This window comes from Sapajus apella, unplaced genomic scaffold (assembly GCF_009761245.1).
Source record: "Sapajus apella isolate SASKATOON/1434 unplaced genomic scaffold, GSC_monkey_1.0 scaffold152, whole genome shotgun sequence".
In the NCBI taxonomy this organism is placed as follows: domain Eukaryota; kingdom Metazoa; phylum Chordata; class Mammalia; order Primates; family Cebidae; genus Sapajus; species Sapajus apella.
Window position 1 is genome coordinate 97,457 of NW_022437092.1, and position 12,041 is coordinate 109,497.

Sequence of the window (12,041 nt, forward strand, 5' to 3'; positions counted from 1 at the left end):
CCCCCCCCCCCCCCCCCCCCCCCCCCCCCCAAAAAAAAAAAAAAAACCACCACAGGTAGGTCCTGCCCAAGATGTAAACCCAGGACCACTTTAAGGAGGGCCCTACTCCCAAACTCCAGCTCCCAAATTCCAAGGAATTATCAAACTGTCAACTAAGGTCAGCTTAATCTAGAACCAGACTTGGTAAGGCACAACAATGGAAGAAACACAGAGCAGCACAGCACAAAGCATAGCTCCCAGTAAGCAGCAGCTCAAACTATAAATGGGCCACAGAGCAGGTTAGCAATTCAGAACAAGATATATCCGTGAGTGGTGGTCAGTGTCTAAACATCCTGTTCACAGCACCAACTGCTAGTCACCTAGAGAGCTGTGGCTGCAATGATGACACTGATGACACACATACACGGACAGGGTATGAAAAGGCTTATTACTCCCATGATTGAGGTCTCCAGGGAGAATAGGGCCGGCCTCTCAAGCAGGTGGGAAACGGCTTAAAAGAGCATGGAAAGGAACTTGCCCAGTGGTTGGAAATGGGGCTGGGTGCAAGTTCCTCTGCATGGGCAGCTGGTAATGTGGTGTGAATCTCCTGCCCATGACAGAGAAAGTATGCCCAGGCCTTCTCAGCTTGTCCAGATGTGGGGCATAAAGGGAAGAGGTTGAAGTGGTCAGTTGTGAAACATTAAAAATGTGAAGTCCAACCACTAATTATAACAATGGTGAATAGGGCCAGGCATGGTGGCTCTCTGGTGGCACATGGCTGCAATCTCAATGCTTTGGGAGGCCAAAGTGGAGGATCACTCAAGCCCAGGAGTTCAAGACCAGCCTAAGCAACACAGCCAGACCCCATCTCTATATAAAAAATCAAGTAGGTGGGTGTGGTGGCATGCAATTGTAGTCCTAGCTACTCAGGAGGCTAAGATGAGAGAATCACTTGAGCCCGGGAGTTCAAGGTTACAGGGAGCTTTGATTGCACTACTGCACTCCAGCCTGGGTGACAGAGCAAGACGCTGTCCTCTGTCTCTAACAACAACGACGACGACAATGCATTTGCCAACAGTGATTAGGAAAAATACGCATTTGCAATGGTTTGTTTTTATATAAAGAAACACAGATGCACAAGTAATTATCGAAACTAGTTATCTGGGGGTGGCTGGAGCAAGAACATTAGGGTAAACCAGGATAATCTGGCAATAAGTTTTCTCAACCTACACTTTCTTTTAGATTTTTAAAAAACCTTTGTATTTTAAATGATTGAAAAAATTATTTAAACCATACTTGATTATTAACTATTATTTTTAATTAACTTATTTCTTTTTTTTTTTTTTTGAGTCGTAGTTTCGCTCTTGTTGCCCAGGCTGGAGTGCAATGGCGAGATCTCGGCTCACCGCAACCTCCGCCTCCTGGGTTCAGGCAATTCTCCTGCCTCAGCCTCCTGAGTAGCTGGGATTACAGGCATGCACCACCATGCCCAGCTAATTTTTTGTATTTTTAGTAGAGACGGGGTTTCACCATTTTGACCAGGATGGTCTCGATCTCTTGACCTCGTGATCCACCCGCCTCGGCCTCCCAAAGTGCTGGGATTACAGGCGTGAGCCACCGCGCCCGGCTAATTAACTTATTTCTAAAATTTACTGAATTTTAACTTTTTTTAAACACAGGAAACCATTCTAAGATTTCATCCTTTAAATAATGGGTATAAAAGTGTAAATCAAGAAAAAAAATCTCTAACTAAATGACAGATTGCATCATATTTTGTCTTTCTACTGTATCCCACAGAGGGCAATGCTTTCAGGGATCAGTAGCCTATTTAATGCATGATGGAATTAAACCTAATTTTCTAAACATAAAAAAGCCTCAAAGATTACATAAGCTTTGAGTAGTTTCCCTCGTATCATTAAAATAGGAACGCAACTGAATTTTCATCAATTAAAATAAAAATTTATTTTTCTTAGGAAGAGCAGAGCCTTTTAAATGCCATATTCTCTAGGGATATGCACACACAAAACTGACTTAAAAATGAAAAATGCACCCGAGAACTTCAATGCACTCACCTCGTTTCCAGAGATTCTTTTGCACAAAAGGAACACAAAATTGTTTGGTTCCAGAATTGTCTTGGCTTACATCGTATTTCATTATCCACTTTCATTTTCAAAGCTGAAGAAACTAAAATCCTTCACACTCACATGTATACAATTACAAAATGCTAAGGGAAACTACAGTTGAAGCGCCAAAATAAACAGATAAAGGAATCCAAACGAAAGAAACACAAATATTCTAAACAGCTAAGCAGCCTGCTTCCCCGCAATTCAGAACTGTAAAACCCACCTGCAGTAGGTCAGACACCTTAACAAGCTTGAGGTTCAGACTCTCACCATTAAGGTACCTACAATAGTTCAGTCCCAGATTCAGTTTAAGGTTCTGACCCAAATGAACTCTCAAATTCGTCAATCTTAGATCCAGGAGACAAAAATCCTAACTTCACAGACTTTCTCAACACTCTGAATGCAGCAACACCGGGGGTGTAAAACTGAAGGCCGGGAGTGGTGGCTCATCAGCACCTGGGAGGCCAAGATGGGATTCCTTGAGGCCACGACTTTGAGATCAGCTAGGGCAATGTATCTAGACCCTGTCTTTACAAAAAAAAAAAAAAAAATTAGCCGAGCATGGAAGCATGTGCCTGTAGTCCTAGCGACTTGGAAGGCTGAGGCAGGTGGATCACTTGAGCCCAGGAGGTCGAGGCTGCAGTGAGCCAAGACTGTGCCACTGCACCCCAGTCTGGGTGACAGAGCAAGACCCTTTTTCTCAAAACAACAACGACTACCACTCAAATCCAATGTCTAAAAGCAGGCCCAAGGAAACTACAATTACAACCTCAAAGTATCATGCTGTTCCCCTCCCTACCACGTACATGTGGATCCCCAGGTTTTCAATGCTCAGTTTCTGTCAGTACTAAAGGGGTCTTTCCTTGATAGGTGTTACATAGGACACCTGCTCTCCTTGATAGGAGTACGTAGGACACCTGCAGGGGAGGCGTCCTAAAAGGAATCACCTGGGTCTTAATTACTTCCCTTGTCAGAGTCAAAGGTGGCCCTACCTTCCACTCATTGCCTCAGGCCTCTGCTCAACAGTCCCGCGGCTTTGGAACACACTTGATTTTTTAAACGAGAAAAACCTAGCGTTTGAGGAATTCAGCAAAATCACTCAAACCAAGTATTTATGTATAAAGCATGAAAGCAAACTGTAAAACACCATCTAGTTCCACCACAAAACCCACAAATATCTATTCCTTTCGGAAAATGAAGATGTCGAGTTAATTTGAAATAATTTAATCATTAGTCAAACTATTAATCATTTATCATGGTAAACTATAATCATTAGTCAAACTAATTTTTTTTGTTTTTGTTTTTCAACTAATAATTTAATCAATAATTAGAAGTAAATTTTTTTTTTGAGATGGAGTCTCACTCTGTCACCCAGATTGAAGGGTAGTGGCACTATCTCGGCTCACTGCAACCTCCACCTCCCGGGCTCAAGCGATCCTCCCACCTCAGCCTCCCAAGTAGCTGGGACCATAGGCACATGCCACTACACCTGACTAATTTTTTGGTAGAGACAGGGTTCAGCCATGTTGCCCAGGTTGGTCTGGAACTCCCGCGCTCAGGCGATCCACCCGCCCTGGCCTCCCAAAGTGCTGGGATTACAGGCATGAGCCACTAGGCCCAGCCAGAAGTGGTTTTCTAAGCAATCGTATTTTAACACACCTGGGAATTGTAAGTCTAAGCCCTGGAACTTCTTTTGAAATCAACCAAAAGAAAAAAATGAGCCTCAGAAACTTAGAAGAAAAAGGGGTTAAAATAATACTGATGCTAGGCACAGTGGCTCACGGCTGTAATCCTAACAGGATCATTTGAGCTAAGGAATTTGAGACCAGCCTGGACAACGGTTTGCTTTAAGAAACAACACACACACACACACACACACACACACACACTCTCTCTCTCTCTGTCTCTCTCTCTCTCTCTAAAAAAAAAAATTAGCTGGGTGTGGTGGTCCCCGCTAAGCCGGAGGCTGAAGTGGGAGAATCGCTTGAGCTGGAGAGGTTGAGGCTGCAGTTTGCCCTCATCTCCCCACTGCATTCAAGCCTCTGCGACAAAGTGGGACTCTGTCTCAAAAAAAAAAAAAAAAAAAAAAAAAGTAATACTGGCTTTTTTTTTCCCTTCGGAAATTCACCTTTATTGCCTTTTTGTAAATATTCTGTACCATCTTTCACACTCTAGTGAAAAATAAAAAGCAGAATATAATGCTGCCTTTTTTTCCCGCCCAGAAATTCACCTTTCTTGCCTTTTTGGAAATATTTTTTACTATCTTTCACACTCTAGTGATTGAACACATCTTACATTTACTTAAATGCTGACACACAAGTGAATCGACGTTTCCAAGGTGACAAAGCCACGGAGGCTCAGTGCTGATCTGCAACTAAGCTCAAGGACAGATCACCCAGAAAAATTTCCAAAGAGGATCCTCAAACATGTAGAAAGTCTGCGCCGAGGAGAGATTCTGGGAGGTGAGGCACAACCACTGCATACAACTGACTTCCAGCCTGCAATGTCTGCTTTCCTCTCTCGTAAAATACCCACAAACAAAATTAAAAGACTATTTCTTGGCTCCGCGGCAGATAACTTACTAAAATACAGTAAATCTTCCCTAAAGGTCATCTATAGGGTCTTAGAAAACTGCGACTTTATGGTATAACGAAACCTATTTATTTCCTCATCAACGCCGTAGGGAACATTCTAGAACCCAGGGTACGTCATTTCGCTCAAGTTGCGCAAACCCCACACCCGAGGTGGGTACTCTACCCACGACCCCCCCATGCCCCACCCCTCCCCACCTCCTGCACAATCTGGGGGAGAAGCGGGCTGCGCGTGCCGGGCTGCCTGGAGAGGGCTCAGGGGCTGGGGCCGAAGTTGCCGCGCAGGAAAGGACCAGGAAGCCCGGGGGGCCCGACAGCCGACCTATTCCCACCCTGCGGCCTAGGGGACCGAGGGCCGAGCTATGCCACGGGAGACTCGACTTCCAGACCTCGGACCCGGAGTCGCCCGCAGAGAGGCCCGGGCTCCACAGCCGGTTCTGGCCGGTTTCAGGCAGCCCCTCCCCCCGCGTCTTGGGGCCGTGCTCCACACACTCACCATTTCCTGGACTCCAGGGTGTCCTAGCATCCTCCTTGCCGTCCTGGCCAGAGCAGGGCAAATCGCGACACACCCTGCACTAAGGCGGAGCCACCTCAGGGCTTTCAGAGCAGCCGAGAGCAACAAGACCGGCGAAGGCGAGACAGCGAAAACAACCCAAACGCACGGGCGTCTGTGCGTCGCCCCATGTGACGCCCTGCAGCACGCCTAATTGGACAGTTGCCACGGCCCTGCCCTCAGAACTCCTGATTGGATAGTTCCCTAGGCCCCTCCCCCCACAGTGCAGAGAGGAGAAATAAGGCAAGTGTCTGAGAGGAGCCAGACTGGCAAGTTCTTGGCCATTGCCCTTGCCAGCTTGGGCATCCTCCCTGATCCATTCTCCTCTATCAATAAGTTAAATGAGTCAAAGATCCTCAAACCGATTGTTTAAATAAGAAACCAGTAGCAGGTGGCCTCGCCAGAGAGCACTGGCATTTAAGAAGAACTTGCTCCCGGCTTTCTAGAACTGGCACTGGTGTCTCCCTGTACTAATGAGCCTTTCTTTTTTCTTCCTTTTGGAAAAAAGGGAATTCCATTCTCATTGGCCAAAGGAACCATCCTCATGTCTCAGAGCAGGAGGGGTGCCTAGGCCAGGCCACACTTGAACATGGGGGAGGGTTTGATGTATTGCAGGGGTCAGGAATTTGGAAAGAAAGGCTGTTGGTGGCATGGCCAAAGTTTCCTCACATCTTATCCCTTAGTCTACTCATTTTCTTTGTTTTTGTTTTTTTGAAAAGGAGTCTTGCTCTGTTGCCCAGGCTAGAGTTCAGTGGCACAATCTTGGCTCACTGCAACCTCCACCTCCTCGGCTCAAGTGATTCTCCTGCCTCAGCCTCCCAAGTAGCTGAGATTACAGGTACACGCCACCACACCCAGCTAATTTTTGTATTTTAGTAGAGACGGAGTTTCACCTTGATGGTCAGGCTGATCTCAAACTGCTGACTTCAAATGATCTGCCCACCTCGGCTTCCCAAAGTGCTGGGATTCCAGGCACCTTTGGTGTTCTTAAACACATACATACACAACAAAGTTCCTTCCCCACCCCTCAGTCACAAAGATACCTTCCTACATCTGATACTAACTTTATGTTTGTACTTTTCACCATTTTAGTATATGTTAATTTTCATATATGATATGAGATAAACATCTCAGTTCATCTTTCTGCAGCTTAATATACAATTGTCCCAGCACCATGTTGAAAACACTTTTCCCATTATCTTAGGGCATTTGCAGAAAATCAACTGACTATAAATTAAGGAGATTATTTCTGGTCTCTCTGTTTGTTCTATTGGGCTATGTCTAACATTATACCAGTAAATCTGGCTAATCTACTACCCGCCCTGGTGATGGAGAGCCCCACTCCATTCCACATGATTGCCTTGCAGGTCCAGAAATGGTTTCAGAGCCAGGAAAAAAATCTCTTTCTTATTATTACTTAGTTTACACTGTTATTTATTTATTTATTTTGAGACAGGGTCTCACTCTGTCAGCCAGGCTGGAGTGTGGAGGTGCAATCATAGCACACTATAGCTTCAAACTCCTGGGTTCAAGTTGTCCTGCTACCTCAGCTTCCCAAGTAGCTGGGACTACAAGCACATGTCAGTATGCCTGGCTAATTTTTTTTTTTCTGTGACAAAGTCTCACTCTGTCTCAGAGCATGCAGTGGCACAGTCACTGCAGTCTCGACCTGACAGGCTCAAGCAATCCTTCCACCTCAGCTTCCCAAATAGCTGAGACGTGCACCACTACACCCAACTAATTTTTGAAATTTTCTGTAAACTCAGGGTCTCCCTATGTTCCTGAGACTAGTCTCAAATTCCTGGACTCAAGTGATCCTCCTGCCTTGGCCTCACAAAATGTGGGGATTACAGGCTTAAGTCACCATGCCCGGACCCCTGGCTATGAGAATTTGGGAAGCACTTCAGCCACAAGTAAATAGTTTATCCACATCTGGATACTCCAAAATCATTGCACCCTAGATACACTGACTGTCTGCCCAACAAGGAGGAGAGTGAGTAACCAGTGATGGACAATACTGCTTTTATGTGCATGACATGAGAAAAATAGGGTCTAATTTACACATTTTAAAAGAGAAGAGAAGGCCAGGCACGGTGGCTCATGCCTGTCATCCCAGCACTTTGGGAGGCTGAGGCGGGAGGATCACGAGGTCAGGAGATCAAGACATCCTGGCTAACATGGTGAAAACTCATCTCTATTAAAAATACAAAAAATTAGCCAGTCATGGTGGCCTGCGCCTGTAGTCCTAGCAAGTTGGGAGGCTGAGGCAGGAGAATCGCTTGAACCCTGGAGGCAGAGGTTGCAGTGAGCAGAGATTGTGCCACGGCACTCCAACCTGGGTGACAGAGCAAGACTCTGTCTCAAAAAAAAAAAAAAAAGAAAAGAGAAATACTCTCCATCAGATGAATGAATCTCAACCATTTTTGGGGGGGAATGATCTAGTCCCATGTTTGGGGAATTGTTTAATGAAATAAGGGGAAATGTGCTTACATTTGTTCTTTCCCGTTTATTATTCTCATTCTAATACTGTGTTCATCCCCACCCTGTTCACCTACACAATATTGTTGACCCACCTGGAATGTGGGCCAGACTGAGCTGGTGGTAGGACACTACAACCCACTTAACAGCTCTGTTTATATCACGCTGGCCTCAGAACCCCAGCCTAACCTCCACCATGCATCTCACCCTCATTCTCCAGATGGGGAATCAGCGTTTTATCCTGTGCCTTCTATCCTACAGTCCATTCTTCCACCGCCTCTGTGTCATACAGGCATGGGGGGGCAGCCCCTCACCTGGACACCCTCACACACAGGGTGGGAACATGTAGCCAACTGTGCTAAAGGAACAGTCCCAGGGCTGCAGCAGCCTGAAGGACAGATCTGTAGAGTTCAGGGTGAGTGAGGCAGAACCCCATCTAATCCCAGGACTGCTACCAAGTCTTTACCTGGTTCCTCCTCAGGTCACCCCACCCAGCCTGATCCCAGTTTTCACTCAGATCCTCCCACCCTCAGGCACATATCCTTGTCTTCACTCAGGTGGCTCCGGCTAGCCTGTGATCCCTTCCCACTGCAGTACCAGGTTCCCGCCCTGATCCCCTTACTGATCCTTGAGCCTAATCTTCTGTCTCAGTTGCCTACCAGATGCACCCCCCCAGGATGTGGAGGGTGGACTACGAGCCTTGTACCAGCCCCTGTAAGCTGAGCCGGCTTACCCAGGTGGTTCTTTTCTCTAGGTCATTATCTATTTCTTGCCCAAGTCCTGCTCAGGGACCTTGTCCAATCCAGGTCACAAGGTTAGGTCCTTGTCTTCTCAGTGTCCTGAACCTTTTCTTGGTTTAACTCTAGTTCCTTCCTGGTCCCTTGCCACACCTTGATCCTCAGGCATCTCAGGACTTCATTTTTTTTTTTTTTTTTTTTAAATGGGGTTTCACCATATTGGTCAGGCTGGCCTCGAACTCCTGACCTCAGGTGATCCACCCGCCTCAGCCTCCCAAAGTGCTGGGATTACAGACGTGAGCCACCACGCCCTGTTGGACTTCATTTTTTTAAAAAAATTTTGAGGGTCTCCCTCTGTTGCTCAGGCTGTGATGACAGCTTACTGCAGCCTTTGACCTCTGGCCTCAAGTGATCCTCCCACCTCAGCCTCCTGCATAGCTGGGACCACAGACATGTGTCACCATGCCTGGCTTTTTTTTTTTTTTTTTGAGACAGAGTCTTGCTTTATAGCCCAGGCTGGAATGCAGTGTTGTGATCTCGGCTCACTGCAACCTCTGCCTCCCGGGTCCTGGTTCAAGTAATTCTGCCTCAGCCTACCAAGTAGCTGGGATTATAGGCACACGCTATGATGCCTGGCTAACTTTTGTATTTTTAGTAGTGACAGGGTTTTACCATGTTGGCCAGGCTGGTCTTGAACTGCAGACCTTGTGATCCGCCCACCTCGGCCTCCCAAAGTGCTGGGATTACAGGCGTGAGCCACCGCACCCGGCCTATTTTTTAATATTAATTTTTGTAGAGACGGGGTCTCCCTATGTTGCCCAGACTGGTCTTGAACTCCTGGCCTCAAGCAATCCTTCGGCCTCAGCCTCCCAAAGTGCTGGGATTACAGGCATGAACCTGGCCCGCTCCCACTTGAGGACTTTAACTCATTTCCCAGTTTACGTCAAGCTCCTCTCCAACCCACTCCCTCCCACGGACCTCCGCCACACCTAACATCCCTCCTTAGTCACATCATCTCCCAGGCTCTCATCTCTTAACACAGTCATTCCCCAGGTTCACTGGAGGATTATCTAGGTACGTCTGACCCAGTGCTGAACTGCCAGGGCCTGGGCTATAGGTGTAAGGGACTGGATCAGCCCCTTCCCCTTCCCCAAAGCCTGCCCTTCTCCACTCAGCCCTGCCTTGTCCCCTTTCTGTGGTTCTCAGGGCTGAGCAAAGAAGCAACAACCTCTGTCCCACTGTCAATGGTTGATGGGGGCCAGGGGATGCTTCGAGCGCCAGTTTACCTTAGGGAAAAACACTGGCCGATACCTGACCCTAGCTCAAGTGATTCTCCCACCTCACCCTTCTGAGTACTTACAACTACAGGCATGTGCTGCCATGCCCAGCTAATTTTTTAAAAAATTATTTGTAGAGACAGGGGTCTCCCTTTGTTGCCGAGGCTGGTCTCAAACTTCTAGGCTAAAGGGATCCTCCTGCCTCAGCCTCCCAAAATGCTGGGATTACAGGTGTGACCCACCCCACCTGGCCGTGACTTTCTTATAAATAGAAAGCCATAGAAACAAAACAGATCAGCTGGAGTCAGAGGTTATGGATGGGGAAAGAAAAAAAAGGAGGAAAGGGGGCATGAGGAAGTTTTTTACAGTGATGGGTATGTTCACTATCTTGATTGTAGGGATGGTTCACTTGCATATATATGTGAAACATTAAATTTCATAGTTTAAATCCAAGTAGTTTATGTCTGTTAGTTATATCTCAAGAAAGCTCGAAAAGAATGGAAGGAGGAGAAGAAAAAAGGAAGAAAAGAAAGAAGGAAAAACCTTAACCTGACAATCACAAGCAAAAAGAAAATATATATACATTGTGAATGAGCAATGTCTTTTGTGGGAATCTATCCTTCACAATAATAGATCCAGTCATTATTCTTTTTTTTTTTTTTTTTTAGATGGAGTCTTGCTCTGTCACCAGGCTGGAGTACAGTGGTGCGATCTCAGCTCACTGCAACCTCTACCTCCCAGGTTCAAGCAATTCCCCTGCTTCAGCCTCCTGAGTAGCTGTGATTACAGGCACATGCCACCAGGCCCAGCTAACTTTTCGTATTTAGTAAAGATGGGATTTCACCATGTTGGCCAGATGGTCTCAACCTCCTGACCTCGTGATCCACCTGCCTTGGCGTCCCAAAGTGCTGGGATTACAGGCATGAGCCACCGTACTCATTAAGTCATTATTCTTAATACGGGTCCAGAGACTTTTACTGGATCACCACACTGATAAAAATCAGAAAGCTTCTGGGATTACCCCTTAGTAGGATAACAGTTGAATATACTATTGCAGAGTCACACAATGAATAGTATAGCCGCTAAGAACAAGGGTAGTGTATGCGTATGAAACTTGAAGTGGAAATAGCAAGTTGCATGGTAACATGTTGATATGGTTTGGATTTGTGTTCCCACCCAATTTCATGTCCAAATTGTAATCCCCACTGTTGGAGGAGCGGCCTGGTGGGAGGTGATTGGATCCTGTGGGCGGACTTCCCCCTTGCTGTTCTAGTGATAGTGAGTTCTCATGAGATCTGGTTGTTTAAAAGTATGCAGCACCCCCCCATCTCTCTCTTCCTCCTGCTCCAGCCATGTATGGTGTGTCTCCTTCCTCTTTGCCTTCCACTGCGATTGTACATTTCCTGAGGACTCCCCAGCTGTGCTTCTTGTACAGCTTGCAGAACTGTGAGCCAATTAAACCTCTTTTCTTTATAAATTATCCAGTCTCAGGTAGTTCTGAGAGCAGATTTAGACAGTTAGGGTGGGTCCTTGGTAAAACTCACTTAAACAAAGAAACAGCCTGAAAAATCAGGCTGCAGGCACAGATAAGAAAACTTGCACAAACCTCTGGCCCACTAAGATAAAGGAACAAGGCCCAACACAGAAATGCCTTTGTTCTTTGTGTGAAAGACATGCCCTGCAGCCACGCTGATGAGGAAGCAAGGCCCAGCATAAAAACACCTTTGTCCTTTGTATAACCAGCGGGCTTCCAGGAAATAGTCTTTTCTCCTTTTGTGGGCATAAACACAGGAGGCTCTGGTGGGTTCCACTGCGCACTTTCCTTTCCTTTTCTGAACATGCTTTGGACTGTGAGCCAAGCCACTATGAATCATCACCTCAGCCTCTGAGTGGTCCCAGGCCAAGGTCCCAGGCTAAACTTTCACTTCAGCTCCCAACTGGTCTTGGGCCAAGGTCCTTGGGCCACGCTGAGTAGTGCTTTCTCAAAGACCAGTAAGCACATTCCTTCCCTTCCCAATCCATGAAAACCCCAGACCTCAGCCTCATAATAGGCAATGCATTCAGTACCCCCTCTCTACTGTGGAAAGCTTTCTTCTTTCACTTATGAAACTTTTGCCCCAACCTTACCCTTTGTGTCCACATCCCTTTTAAAAAAATATATATATATGGAACGCTTCACGAATTTGCGTGTCATCCTTGCCCAGGGGCCATGCTAATCTTCTCTGTATCGTTCCAATTTTAGTATATGTGCTGCCGAAGCGAGCACTGTGTCCACATCCCTTAATCTTCTTAATGTGAGACAA

General features: G+C 46.5%; 1 non-coding gene and 1 pseudogene across 1 annotated transcript; one reads left to right on the forward strand and one right to left on the reverse strand.

The window, feature by feature from the left end:
• The window catches only part of LOC116541598, a 6,258-nt pseudogene extending 986 nt beyond the window's left edge, over positions 1-5,272 (forward strand).
• A 6,625-nt stretch (positions 5,273-11,897) lies between these two features.
• On the reverse strand, positions 11,898-12,004 carry LOC116541625. Its single transcript, XR_004264874.1, has one exon. It is a non-coding gene; the product is annotated as a U6 spliceosomal RNA (small nuclear RNA).
• Positions 12,005-12,041: the final 37 nt, after the last annotated feature.